Source organism: Oryctolagus cuniculus, chromosome 15 (genome assembly GCF_051225735.1).
Source record: "Oryctolagus cuniculus isolate XC-2025 breed Fujian yellow rabbit chromosome 15, ASM5122573v1, whole genome shotgun sequence".
NCBI classification, from domain to species: Eukaryota; Metazoa; Chordata; class Mammalia; order Lagomorpha; family Leporidae; genus Oryctolagus; species Oryctolagus cuniculus.
In genome coordinates, this window is record NC_142881.1 from 3583209 (window position 1) to 3597707 (window position 14499).

The 14499-nt window shown below is 55.9% G+C and overlaps 1 long non-coding RNA gene across 13 annotated transcripts in view; it reads right to left on the reverse strand.

The window, feature by feature from the left end:
• Positions 1 to 1531: 1531 nt before the first annotated feature.
• LOC103352398 (uncharacterized) overlaps positions 1532 to 14499 on the reverse strand; it is a 30821-nt gene continuing 17853 nt past the window's right edge. For 3 of the 13 annotated variants that reach the window (XR_016221432.1, XR_016221430.1, XR_016221434.1), the window contains exons 2-4: positions 3895 to 4011; positions 2234 to 2496; positions 1532 to 1937 (exon numbers count right to left, since the gene is read on the reverse strand). This is a non-coding gene — a long non-coding RNA (uncharacterized LOC103352398). Of the gene's footprint in view, positions 1938 to 2233; positions 3873 to 3894; positions 4012 to 4088; positions 4379 to 4398; positions 13126 to 14499 lie in introns of those variants that run through there. The other 10 variants (XR_016221439.1, XR_016221437.1, XR_016221440.1 and 7 more) reach the window with 7 other exon arrangements.

Here is a 14499-nt window from a genome sequence, read left to right on the forward strand (position 1 = left end):
AGCCACTGGATGTGGGCTGCCCCCAAGGAGAGGCTTCCCCTTGGGCCAGGTGCTCCCTGCCTCTCAGGGCACTTCCTGGGCAGACGCGGGTGCAAACCTCCAAGCCAGCACTTCCCGAAGCTGGGGGTGTGAGAGCCTCGTCCTGCAGGGGAACGGGGCAACAGAGGGCCCCATACAGGGAGACGAGCGCCTGGATACCCAGCCACTCCCGCCCACCACCTGTGAATGAGTGGAGGGGACGCACGTGCCTTCCCTTCACCCCCGCCCTCCTCTTTGCCTTCACCCACGGCCCACGGCCACTCCAGCTTCCACTTCTCCTACCTCAGACCACGCAAGGCACACCACTGCTGGGCCTCCAAAGGGAGCCATGGCCCTCGCTGTCCCAACACAAACTTCATAGCTGCGTGTGGGCCCTGTCAATTAGGGCCTCAAACACAGTCCACTGGTGGGGGTCCCCAGCTCACTCCCCCGCCCCCACGCCGCGCCATCTTTGCAGCTGCACTACCACCAACTTCTTCGGCCCCGGTTGCTCAGCAAGGCCTTCGAAGCCACCAGGGGGCTTTCCCGGCCACCGGCTCCTTGGGACAGGGCTCTCTGTGAGAGAAGCGTAACCGGCAGACTGCGTCCTGGGTGGGCGCCTCCCATGGCTTTCTTTAGGTCTCGAGTTTAACCGCAGACTTGCAGAAGCGAAGGGGCTGGATGAGCTGAAACCTTAGGATGAATTTAAGAGCGAGAGCAGAGGACGGCGCCGCGGCTCACTAGGCTAATCCTCCGCCTAGCGGCGCCGCCACACCGGGTTCTAGTCCTGGTCGGGGCGCCGGATTCTGTCCTGGTTGCCCCTCTTCCAGGCCAGCTCTCTGCAGTGGTCAGGGAGTGCAGTGGAGGATGGCCCAAGTGCTTGGGCCCTGCACCTCATGGGAGACCAGGAGAATCTCCTGGCTCCTGGCTTCGGATCAGCGTGGTGCGCCTGCTGCAGCGCGGCGGCCATTGGAGGGTGAACCAACGGCAAAGGAAGACCTTTCTCTCCGTCTCTCTCTCTCACTGTCCACTCTGCCTGTCCAAAAAAAATAGCGAGAGCAGAAGGAACACGGCAACCCCCAGGGAGCCAGGCCTGCAGGGAGTTCCAGGGAGACCAGCCATGACTCTCCCACAGCTCCCTTTGCCCGGGGCTAGAATGTCAGGGACACCACCCTCTTCCGTACCAGGAAATGCTCTCTGCACGGGTGTCCCTCTCCCTGGGAGCCGAGTTGGCCAAACATTTGTCTGGGTTTCCCCAGAGTGGAGGGGCTGAAAAGGGCAGCCCAGCCACCCAGACTTCCTGGGACAGACGACCCTCAAGGTTCCACGGAATGCCTGGAGACCACCCCCTCAGGGCCCCTGTGCAGGGCACCGTGTCTGCACAAGTTGGGAAAATGTAAAGAATTAAATCATCTGTGGAGCACAGGAGATGGTACCTGCTGCCTCTCTTATCTTTTATCTCCCATAATTAATGTGTTTAACAGCCAACTCGCAGATGTATAGAAAAAGCAGCTGAGAAAATAATGAATAGGTTTATTAAAAAGTTCAGATGAAGTTGAAAAAATTACAGGGTTAATCACAACAGTGTCTGGTTACAGAAAAACACACAAGAGCGCATCAGATTCGGCTCTGAGACTACGAGCAAGAGGTCGACGCGTTCTCCAGATTCCTCTCCTGGTACACATGGTGTCGCGGCTACAGTGGTTCTCAAACAGTTTGTTAAACCTGGAAGAATAAATTGGGAAATCAGCACGTCCGTGGTTCTTTTCCCCCGTCTTGAAGTGCACATGCTGGTCTTTCTGTGATTCTGCACCGTGAGAACTGTAGACACTGCGATGTATCAAGGCCAAGGCCAGGGCTTCGGATAAGCTCTGCGAGTGTTCCTAGTTACTTGAGCAGTGTTTCCTGTCGTCATTTGGCTGAAAATCGAAAAGATTATTTTTGCAACATAAAAACTTCCCTTTCACTGAGATAATTTCTCATCAAAGCCACTTCCTCGGAATAAAATTTCAGTTTCCAAAGTGACTGTGGACTCCCCCGGGGTTTCTCAAATAGACTTGTGGGATTTGTCCATGGCTCTTTTCTTCTAGAAACGTAATTGGATTCTGACGCCACAGCTTAAAGAAGCAATATGCTCCATATCAACAGGACCGGAGTCTTTATTTGCCTTTCTTTAAGGGGAAACATTTAAACGCGCACACGTGTGAAGGCTTACCTTGACGATTTAGTTACTTCTTTGAAAAGGGCCTCCTTTCACTCGTGTGTCCTGGGCTCTGTGGAGGCGACTACACCGCTCGCCCATGGCCGCCTCCCTCGTGGGTTCTCGCCCACGTGCACTGCCCGTCTCCCCCGGGAGTGTGGGTGAGGCACGTGACCGGCTTCTACCCAGCGGAGAACAGCAGAGGGTCAGCGTCGCGTGTGGTTCCCTTACAGAGGATCTTAGCAGCCGCCTCACTCAGAGACCTGCCCTCCATCAGCCTGGGACAAGGAAACCTCACGCTGTGAGCAGGAGCTGGGGAGCCCTCAGCCCGGCTCCCAGCTTCAGCTGCTCGGGCATGGACGCTGCCAACCAACGTGAGCTTCTGGAAGCAGACCCTTCCCCGTGCAGCCCTGCCCCAGTGCTCTGCGGAGGACACAGCTGAGCTGTGCCGACACGAGAGGCGGAAACGGAGACAATCGCACGTCCCCTCCAGCTGTTCAGCCCGTTAATCCTGCTGCACCCCACTCGGTAAGGACAGAGGACCCAGAACCTGGGCGCCGAGCCTCCTCTCACGGTGGTGGCCTTGCCCGGGCTCCGCTCCATTCCAAGGTCAGCCACTCTCTTCCCACAGTTGCAGTGGCCACGCCTCGGGCCCCCGGGCTCCCAGCGCTCCTGGAAGAGTCTAAGCTCCTGGGCCTTCAGATGAGGACAGCGCCCTGCCCCTTCTCGCCTCTGCCTCCGCACAGCCACAGCTGGCCCCGCACCGCCACGCCACTGCCTGCGCTGCTCCCCTGCCCGAGATGCCCCTTCTCCCTCCACTGCTGACCCTGCTTGGCCCCCACAGGAACTTGGGCGGGTGACCCCCATCATTCTCACTGTAAACAGGAGTAAACTGGGATTCTGTGACCGCCCAGGTCACTGCCAGCCGGTGACTATCCTGGGACTAGAACCAGACCGTCAGACACCAGGTCCTCCTCTCGCTCCACCTCTGCCTTCTCTGGGGACTGTCTGGTCTCCCCCTCGGCGGGCCATTCTGCACCGAGCCTGGCCATGCGCAAGACTCTGGCCAGGGGAGGTCCACCCCTAGGGACGGTGTGAGTGCCTGTCTGTGCTCCACCCTCCCGCCCCTTGCACACCTTGGAGGCCGACCAGCCTGGTGCCTGCCTTGGCCATCTGGATTCAGTTTCCAGTGGACTCTTGTCAAAGGGGCCAGGGACAGTGCGCTGGCGGTTTGGACATCTGCTGCCTCCCCCCACAGGCTTCTGATTGCCCCCTCGAGGTCAGCGGAAGCGTCTCCTCTGCACCTGAGGTCTACACCGGCAGCACTCCTGGTGTTGCCAGCCTGGGACACCACGTGTCCTGCTCATGCCTGGCAGGCAGTGCCCTCGTTCAGCCCTGTTGGGTCCCCCAGACTGAGCACAGTTTCCCTCTGTGCCCTTCCTGAACAGGGACCTGCAGTGCTGGGAGGCAGCTTGGGCTCCACAGGAAGTCAAAAATCAGCAGTGGCCGCCCACTGAGGAGCCCTGGTGGCTGGGGAGAGTCCTGCTCTGCGGCCTCTCTCCAGCACCAACAGCCGAGGCGCTGGGCAACCTGCCCGCAGCGTGTCTGCTCCTTCTCCGGTCAGCATGGCCACGTGCCCTGGGTGTGCACGCACAGCCCCCCTGCCTGCTCCTCACCTCCGAGAGCACCAGTACTTCTCAGCTAGGAAAGAGTTGTTTCATTCATTGCCATCTGCCCAGATGTACAGGACATAGCTCCAACCAATCCCAGGAAGTGCATTCTTTACAAAGAACCTGTACAAACAAACGTGGCACTAAGAACCTTGTTAAAGTCCATGACCAGCTCCATTGGCAGTTTAACCACTTTTTACCTTAGCGTGATTACATTCGAGGGAATTGTGAAAACACAAGGCAAGTTAGAACCTACGGGATAGCAGGTGGTGCTACCATGGTTAGCATTCCGCAGTAGCCACAGCTGGGAGGCGTGGGGCAGGCAGCTGAATGGTAGAACTCCAATGGCCACAGCAGCAAAACTCCCACTCGGAAAAGTTTCCTTCATACAACACATATTGTTACGTAAACCCAACTTAGACTCAACAAATGCAGTCGCGCCTGTCACTCGGGAGACCCCTGTTCTCTGGAACACAGGTGAGAAAGCCGGGTGCTCACTCAGCTACTGACCTGCGCTTGACGGAGTGGATTCACAGTCAAGGAGCCAGACAGATGCTGGCTGGAGCTCCCACTGCGTGTGCCATGGCCTAGAGTGCCCGTGAATTTCAGGAAAACTGCACCTGCTTTATCTGCTGAACTGGCAGGAAGGCCCACAAGGGCCAGGAAATGCTGCCCCTGGCTTGCTCAGAAAGCCATGGGTCACTCCCGACGTCCAGTGGGCGGGTCTGCTGCTGGGAGGTGACAGCTTCTGCCCGTGGAACAGCACCGTCACGAGCAAGGCCACGACCGGGTCCCAAGTGAGAGCTGGGCCGTCCTGACACAGGCAATGTTCTCCCAGCATTTTGACTCCTTCCCCAGGAACAAATGGCCTACCGCACTGTTCTCCAGCATAATCAGGAAAGAAGTGAGTTCCAGAATGGCCCACGGCCTTGACTAAGTCCTTTCAAGCTAAGAGTCCCGGCTTCTGTAGGCTGAAAGCACAGCCTCTCTGGGCACAGGATGGATTCCCCTTCCCAGCTCCTCTTGCACTGTGGCGTGGTCATGTGACCATGGACCTGCATGAGCCGACATGGACAGCAGTGGGCCTGGTGTGTACACCTGTGTGCTTTGGCTCTGTGTGGGGAGCAATTCGGACTAGACTAAGTTACTGGAATTAAGACTTATTCTATGCATCTGCTCTCCCACAATATGGCGCTGGGAGAGGAGTAAACAACTTCTACACAGCTGCCTCCAGTTCGACCAATAACCTGCAGGAGCTGATCCTGCTCCTGATTGGAGGAGAGCAGCGTACTCGGCGTGTGGGTAGCAGAGTTGGGATTGGTGGAAGAGGACTATAAAGGAGGAGAGAGACAACATGCACCAGGAACATCTAAAGGGAACATCCGGATAACATCTGAGCAGCCCCCGAGAGAGCCGGCCGGCGGTGTGCTGCTCCCCTGCGGAAGTGGGGAAAGTGGCAGGGGGAACCGTCCCTCCACGGAGGTGGAGGGTCGGCAGCCAACCCAGGAAGGACCAGGAGCAAACCTGGGGAGGGCCGAGCAGACAAAAGAACAGCGCAGGGTCCTATGTCGTTCCTCCGCGAATGGGGGAGCGACAGCTCTGGTCACTGAGCTGTGACCCTCACGCCCAGTCTGAGACTGCAGCCAAGGGACAGGGCACTCTCTGGACTGCTCTCAGGCAGGAAATGAGTGTCTGCCATCATCAGCTGCTGAAAGGTTGGCCAGCCCACTGGACCCAGCACAGCCTCTGTCACTAGACTGTGGTCAAGAACTCAAAGCCTTGCGCTGAATACAGCACCAATGGAGGACAGGTCTTCAAGGGCAGCCCTCCTTCCCCTGCTTCATGGCTGCAGCACCTTCCCAGACAGCACTCACGGAGGGCGGGGGTCCAGTCCTCAGAACCTGCTCCGAGCCCAACAGGGCTGGCGACAAAAGGCCATTCACGGGCAGCTCTGCCTGGAGCAGCCCCCAGCTGCCAGTGCATGGTGATCTGGGGAGCCATCTCTCCGGTCCACTCTGCTGCCTCCGTGAGGTTCTTGTACACTGGCCCTCAGTATCTAGCAGCCCCCAGGCATTCAGTGGCCCTGGACTACAAGGAGGCACCTCCACTCAACTCACCTCCAGGGACCCTCCTTTCCCTACCCAAGGGACTCAGCGCTCCCGGCCATGCTGGGCCCGACTCCTGCTGTCCCGCAGCACACACGCCCCCACCCCTGCACTCAGTAGGCTTCTTGTCCTCCTGGACACAGGGTGGGGTTGTGCTTCCCCAGGCTTTCACGTGAGGTCACCGGGCCATGTGACTTCCTTTGACAATACATGCGTGTGGAAGTGACTTGTGCCCACTCCAGGCAACAGCCACTAAGAACCATTGTGTGTTGCCTCCTTCCCTTCCCCCTGCCCAGTCCCAGCGGGCGGGGGTCCTGCCCCCACCAGCCATATCCTCAGATGGAGACACGACCTTAGCATGTCAAGCCGCTGACACGGGGAGGCTGTCAGTGCAGCACAGCCTGCCCCATCCTAGGCAAGTCCTGTCCCCAGGGACCGTCTGAGCTCCCTGGTCCTGTCCCCAGGGACCGTCTGAGCTCCCTGGGCCAAGCAGCCTCACTCCCCCTCTTCCTAGAACATTTTTACAGTTACAAACTGCTCACCAGGAATCTATTAACACGTCTCCCCTGCCTGCCTTCATTCCTCTGCTCGGAACCTAACCCCAAGCCTGGGACGCAGTAGGCACTTGCGGAATCCATCTCTAGCCCCAAATGGAACAGGTCCCTGGGCGCAGCCGAGGCCACCTGGCAAAGCACATCCCAGGGGGTTGTCTTTCTCTCCGGCAGAAGCCTCGGGAACATTCTAATTCTGGAACAAAATGTCAAGGTGATTGTGACTCGAGTTACAGGGCTTCTCTGCTTCTGTCTGTGCCAGAGCACGGTGGGAAACGGAGACAGAGAGGAATGAAAACAAAATCCCACCGGAGCAGAGGACGGGAGACAGCAAGAAGTCAGGCTGCAGGTACGGGGAGAGCCTGGGCCCTGCACGTCTGCCTGCGCCAGCAGCAGCTGCGAGCTGCGGCTCCCTGGGTCTGTCCCAGAGCCAAGCACTGGCGCCCTGGGCAGTGTGCTGTGGCGTGACATTATTCTCTGTGACAAGGACACTGAGGAGTGAGGAGCATTTCCCACATGGAAGGTTGTGCCTGTGCAAACGTCTGTGCACAGCTGTGGGCATCACAAACAGATGCCAGTGAGGCTGCTGCCGGCTCTGGCCTCGGACGCCGAAAGCTAAATGCCAGGCCCGCCCTCCCTCCAGGCCTGCAGGGACACAGCCTGGCCCGGGTGCAGGCTGAGTCACTCACTCACGCAGGGGGACATCCAATCGGGTTTAGGGCCAGACTCAGCCACACACACACCCTGGTCAGCAACAGGCAAGACCAAAGGGCGCGTGACTACTTGACTTCCCTGGGGAGCCTGGGAGGGTTCAGCCCTGGCCCGCAGGTGCCCAGGCTCCGGGCGCCAGGTCCCTGTTGTCCCCAGAGGACAACAGCTAACCAAAGGACCACCCCACCCCGGAGGAGTGAGCCCCTAACTAAGTCCTGCTCTGCTCAGCCAGGGCATCACGGTCAGGGAGGAGGTGTCACAGTCACTCACGCACCTGGCCTGGCCAAGTCCCTTGAGGGGGAGGGAGACCCCAAGGACTCTGGGTGGAGATGAGGAGGAAGAGATGGCAGAGGGCGACGGCTGTGTGTAGGACGTTGGTACCACGACCACTGAAACAGCCCAGGGAAGTGAGTGAGCAGCCGAGAGTCGGAGCCCCCCAGCGGAACTGACCAGGACCCCACTCCCAGGGACTTGCAGGCTTCTGCAGGGTGGTGAGTGGGCCAGTGCCACCTGTGTCCCACTGGGCAGCGTCGCACCAGGAAGGGTCAATGTTGGGATGTGACCAGCACTTGACTTAGACGATGCTTGGTTAGGGTTCCAATTGGAGAGGGCACCAGGGCTCATGAAATCTAGGGAGAAGCTGATACATTTCCGGGGAGAGGGCAGTGGTTAGCACATCCCCAGCTTCCCAAGATACGCAACGTGTCTGCTCCCACGCGGCGGGAGACGGGACCAGACCTGCACCAACTCCCAGCTCTGGTCCTTCAGAAAGACCTCAAAAAAGCAGCCAAGTGGTGAGTACTTAATTCACACGCACACACACACACACACACACACACAGGTCTGTCAACAAGAAGAAAAAAAATGGCCAAGAAAATTAAAGGGAAAATGTCATCATTATAAAAGGAAAAGCAATGTTGATAGCAGAAAAGAACGTGGACCTTAGTGTTTACTGAAGGGCAGTCCTCTAAATGGACTCCAGTGAGCGTGGTCAAAGACTCTCAAGTCTCCTTATTTTCCTGTTTTTCTGGTTCCGTCTAAGGGACCGGGTCTGAGGACTGGGGTCTGTAACTGCCCCGCTCACGTCAGGACGCACAGGTGGTTTTCACAGAGTGGGCAGCAAGACCAGGCTATTTAGAGAACTCGAGTTAGAGGACTGCCCTCAACTGCCAGTGAAAGGCATGCAAAATGAATCGGACACGTTTGGTCTATGCTTTTCTTAGAACAAGAAAAACACAAAGATGGCCGTTTTTACCGCTCTAAGGCAAGCAAGGCTGCCAAAGGGTGTCAGGGTGCTGCCCCTTGTGGGGTTCACCTTTGCAGCCCTGGTCTGTGGGACCCCCAGGTTCCCAGCAGGGATCCTGAGTTTGCTCAGCAGCCCCCACCCCGGGCACTAGGGAGCCCCCTCCCCCGGCTTCCACCTCAGGACCCTGTGTGAGCTCAGATCACACAGCAACCATTAAGTTCAGTTTATTTGCTGCCTTTACAGAAAAATCAGTCACCAATTCCATCGAATTCTCCTCCCCCAAACGGGGTACTGACAAACACGGGCACCGTCGCCAGGGCTCGAGATCCCCCCTCGGTCCTCCTCAGGCACCTGCCCCGGCTGCAGGCGATCCTACTGACCGCAGTCCCAGGCACTGGGTCTGCGTGGGGCCCTGTGTGCTTTAGAATGAGGAAAGCTGTGTGTCTGCACGTTTTTTGGTTCTTAAAAAAATAAGTGACAAAATGAGCCCAATGCGTCTTGCATGCCCTTCCCAGTCAGCTGAGGTCATCGCTCTAATTGAGGGCTCTCTCTAAATAGCATTCCTAACGAGCTTCCAGGAGACGCTCACGCTGTCAGTTCACAGATCACATTTTCAGAATCTAAAGTCCAGAGCACCGCGCCTCCCAAGTCACAGTCCTCCCCAGGCCCAGTGTCTAATGTCAGGGCCCTGCTGAGTACCGCTTCCCCTCCCCCGCCCCCGACAACCTGACCGGGCAGGCATGTGACACTGTGTGCCACTGAGACACCACGAGACCAAACAATGTTGGACCCTATTCATACCTGCCTTACGTACGAGAACCAAGCAGGGACCGCAAGAACTATCAGACACGGTTCCTTCTTTCTTGCTGAAGACAATACGGCCCCCACCAACACGGCTGATCTGCAGATAACACAGAGGGCTTGGTATTTTTGTATACGTCTTAGGGTAGCAGGAACATTTTACTTTCTTCATGCATATTTAAAATATTAATGCACACGCAACACAACGGATGCAATGTACGTTCCTTGTGGAAGTTTTGGAAAATACAGAGAGAGATGTAGAGAGCAAATTAAAAATCATCTGTGAATTCACCATCCTTCTCTTCTCCACACAACTACGCCTCCAGGTCACAGTGTGCATAATTTTGTCCTTGGGTCAGTATTATCGTCCCACTAGGAGCTCGGTACCCCTCGCTTTTGGGGAGCACATAACTCTCCCTTGTAATGTGGTAGCTCTCCTCTCGCTGAATAGCAAAGTGACTTTCTTGATGGAGAAGAGGGCGAATGCTGTAAGGAATTTTTGTGTCCGTCTTGCTTCCCATTTGCATAAGCGCACCACGTCTGAGCTTCCGCCGTGTGGAGGCACGGGTCCTTTTCTTAGCTCCACTTCCTTAGCTGGGAAACCTAGCACACGGCAAATGGCTCTCCAGCAAGTCAGCGACAATTTAACACCTCCAACGAGAGCCCCACAACTTCAGCAGCACTGAGTTTTGTGAGTTTTTACTTCTGAAAAATCGTTTCCAAAGCAGAAATCCATGCACTTTGTCCCTGCCTGTCTGTCCCCAGCCCAGCTAACGACTCCCCCGCGTCGGCCCCGTCCTGAGAAGCACAAGGCGCCACATCCTCTCTCTGGCTCTACTGGAAGCCAGGTCTTGAGCCAGTAATAAATGAGCAAGGGAGGAAAACCCAGAATCTTCTAATTGATTATTTAGTGCAAAAGAGGAAGAAAATGATCACAGGTGGCGACAGCAGATGTGACCGCCCGGGATACTTGGCAGATGGCGCCTTCGAGGTGTGGACCGGCCAAGCGCACGGCTTCTGGCCCTCCAGAGCTGTGAATTATATCTATTTTTATTTTCTGCATCGACTTTCAACTCTCTTTCCTAAATACTTAAAGCAATGACATCAATAGCAGATGCTGGGTGGAATTAGATGCCTAAGTGAGGCTATAAAATCCTCTCCATAAACAATGCCAGCAATTGCATGTTTCAACGCTGCCCGTCGCTGTCATCGCTCAGAACGGACAACTTGAAAGACGGCGGCCGCAGAGAAGAAGTTTGGCAAAGGGCCCGACTCAGCTCTCATCCCAAGCACAAATGCAAAATGTTATTATTGTTATTCTTAATTAGCGCATGCTAATTACTTCCTAACTTTTCTCTCGGCTTAAAAAGCAGCTCCTTCTCTCCTGGAGTTCACAGGCTGCTTGCCGACGGTCTGGCTCGGAAATGAAGGCAGCCCCGGGGAGAGGCCCGGCACGCGGCAGTCGGGCCCGGGCGCCATCCCCCGCGCTCCTAAGATCTCCCTGGTGTTGCGGTTTGGGAAGACTTCGGCTCCAGGAAGGAAAGTCACACGCGGTCACTGTGCCTCCAGCACATCAAAGGCCGCTTCATTTGCATCTCACCAGCACGACCAGGATTCAGACAAATGACCAGGATCTGCAGCCCCACTGAGTGGAAAGCCAGGGAGACATTCCCCACTGAAGCGAGAAGACAGCGTCCACGCCGCGGGAACACCAACCCCACAGCAACAGAGGCCTGCACTGGGAGTCCCAGCCAGCGCCCAGCACCGGCCTTGGTCCTGTGGTGGAAGACTCTCTCTCTCTCTCTCTCTGGCTTCCCCACTCAGAAAGCCTGGGTCTCATCAACATGTTCTCAATACCAGTGACCTCTGGAGCAGGGCGGGGGAGGGGGGTTGAGATGGAAACTATTTTAACACCCTCCCCACCAGCAAACTCAGCAATAGGAGGGAGAAAAAAATCTGAAACTATAACACAAATAACAAACCACACACACACACACACACACACACACACCCCACATGGGAAAGCGGCAACCTGGGGGCACGGGGAGGCAGTCCCCTTGCACACTGCTGTGCTGGCTGGGAGCAGCTCGCTCCTTGCGCCCATGCGTGCACATGTATGATCACACTCAACCTCAAAGCTCTCACTCAAACCTTCAAGATAGACAAGGTCATTCTTGCTCATTCTCCAGCGAGGGAACAGGCTGATGGATCAGACGTCCGCATGGCTGGGGAGAACTGGCCCAGCTCTCTCTGGTTCTCACGGAGCTTGGTCAATGGGACCACACTCTGCCTCGCCATCTGTTTGACCTTGAGCTCCACGTGCTGTTCTGGCTTTATCTGTCCTCAGGGTCAGTGTAAGCCATGGTATTTAAACCCGAGGGAGGGTCAGGTCACGTCAGGTGGTGATGAGGCCTTGTGACGGAGCCACAGCTCCAGCCCTCTTACCAGGGGAACAGCAAAGCTCTTTCGCAGGATTGTTACCACTGATCTACAATACTGGGTGTGCGAGTGTGGACAAAAAGGCAGCCCCCTTCACCGAGGCAGAGCCCAGGCCACTGGTGGCAGGTGAGGAGCACGTGTTCCATAACCAGGGTTGAGCTTGGACCCTAGAACGGAGAAATGGGACAGAATGCAGTGTCAGTGATTGTCCAAGCTCCAAGCACATTACCACAGGTAGACTCTTGTGACAGATAGAACGGATCCTGAAAATGCCTGACGTGGTCGCCTGCAGTGGCCACCAGAGCGGAGCTCCGTGTGGGTGCCTGCGTGGCCGGCCCAGGGCTCAGGCGATGCCACCACGATGACCTGCTCCGCTCTTCCTCCGAGACTTGGTTCTCGACTTCCCCCAAGGGCCCTGTGCTGTCAGCTTCAAACCACACCTGCAACCCAGGACAGCCTGGCCTCTACCAACACCTCCATCAGTCTGGTGGGTGCACCCTGCTCGCTGTCAGGAACCTGCTGTCATGAGCCTGTATCTAAGCTAATTACTGAAGCCAGGGGTATAGAATATGAGGCGTGGGTTAGCCCTGGGTGCAGGTTTCACTTAAATATGTTGGCTGAGCGTTTGGGTGGATGCATCTGCCTGGAGGAGAGAGGGCCTGAGGTAGAGCTACCGGAGAGAGAGGATAAAGGACTGTTGGGAGACAAATGCAGCCAAGCTGGGGAAGTGTGTGTGTTGGTTGCAGCTCATAGAGATGGAGCCAAAGTAAGAATTCAAATTGTGACAATGGCAAATCGTAATGGCCCTGCTGGCTGCGGCACTGTGTCCCCTTGCACAAAGGGACAATGGGGGCTGGCACCATCAGAGAAGGTCCATGCTACACAAAACCAGCATCACAAATAAATCGTGTTATGACCCACTTGGCCAAATGAAGAGACATTCCTGAACCATCGAGCCACGAGAACCATCGCAAAAGGCATAAACACTGTCTGAGCAGGAACCCTGCCTGAACTTCCAACACCTCACACGAGCCCCGTTGACTCCTAACAGACCTACTGTGTAATCTGCTAACTAACCATGTAAGCTACCTTAGTATTTTCATTAAAATTTGCTCTTTAAACCATGTTTTCCTTCAGGCATTTACTGGTTACGTGTTTATCCACTCAAGACTGGTTGAACTGGGTGACCTTTCTCCCATCTTTATTCCGCAGACGCTTCCTCTGCAGTTGCACTAGGCCAGGCCTTGTACTAAGTCCTCGGAACCAAGAAACAAGCAGGAAGCGGCGCCCACCTTCAGGGAGCCCACGCTGCGGGGAAAGAGCCCGCGGCCCAGTGCTGACTCGAGACACCAGGGATGGATCAACGGGGCTTTCTAGTCCTGAGATTAACTAGCAACTTTCCAAAGTCTTTGGACAACAAAATAAATACTCTGTAGTCTGATGTACTTGGCTTACCGTGTTAGTTGGCCACAAAGTTTCACAGCAAATCTAATGGGAACCATGAGCACCATGGAAGCCCAGCGTGCAGAGTCCCTTTCTCCTGCACTGGGGGCCTGCCCACTCTGCACCCAGGCTCTGTCCTGAGACTGGTCCCCATGAATGGGCAACTTGTCCTCATCCGGGGGGTCATGAAAAGCAGAGAGGAACAGAGCAAGGAGAGTGGAGCTGGGACATGTTTGGTCCGAGCTCCTTCCTTGCCAGGTCTCGAGGGTCAGCTGTGACCCCACCGAAGGCCTCACTTTCTACTTGGGGAGACTCACCTCACCCGTGTCTCCTTCCAAGTCCAGTGACTGCCCCCTCCCTGCGCCTCCAGACTGAGAGGCAGCAATGCACCAGCTGTGGGATTTCTCTACTTCTCGGTCACATCTTTGTGAAGAGTTCCTCTATTACCTTCTCAAATTGTGCAGCTTGAGTGTGAAATCCATCTCCTCCAGGCACCCTAAGTGATAACCCCAGATGAGTCAAAATGTCTTCCTCATTTGGCGTCTTACTAGGATTTCTAAAGCGGTGCTGAACACTCCCTGTTCCCCCGTCCGATCTCAGCAAGGGCCTCTCTCTGCAGTGAGTTCTGAGCTCCCACCAACTCCTCCAGACTGGCCCCATGGCTAAACTCTGCCTGGTGTTCCTGACACCCAGGGCTGAAGAGGCAAGGCCCCCAGTATTATCTCTGCACTTACTGTCGTATTCCTATCAGTTTCCCTGGAAGAACAAACGCACCTCAAAACACACCAGCATTCAATTAATCGGGAGACAAAGCCAAGTGCTGGCAAGGACAGAGAGCAACTGCAGCTGATATCATGCCGTCTGCAAGTGTGGATTCGTGCGACCAGGCCAGGAAAGTTCTGGAAGGATCTACTAAAAATAAGCAGACACCATCCTGTGACCTGACAACTCCACGCCGAGGCACGTCCAGGAGCAATGAGTGGATGTGCCCAAGAAAGACACACAAGAGGCTGTTCCCAGAAGTCCTGTTTGCAGCGGCCTCTGGCTGGAAGCAATCAAATGTCCATCAACAGGGAGACAAATAAACACATTAGAGAGAGCAAGCCATGACGTGTGTGTCAACAGAGCTGAACGCCAGCTGTGATGTGGAGGAGGGGCCTGGGCATGAGGAGAACAGGTTGTGAGAGTCTATTTATACACAAGTCAGGACCGAGAGGAGCCCACAGGTGATGAAAGATCTCAGGAGAGTGGCTCCCGCGGGGAGAGATGGGCTGAACAAGGAGAGGGAAGGGGGTGATCTCCGGGGGCTGCGGAG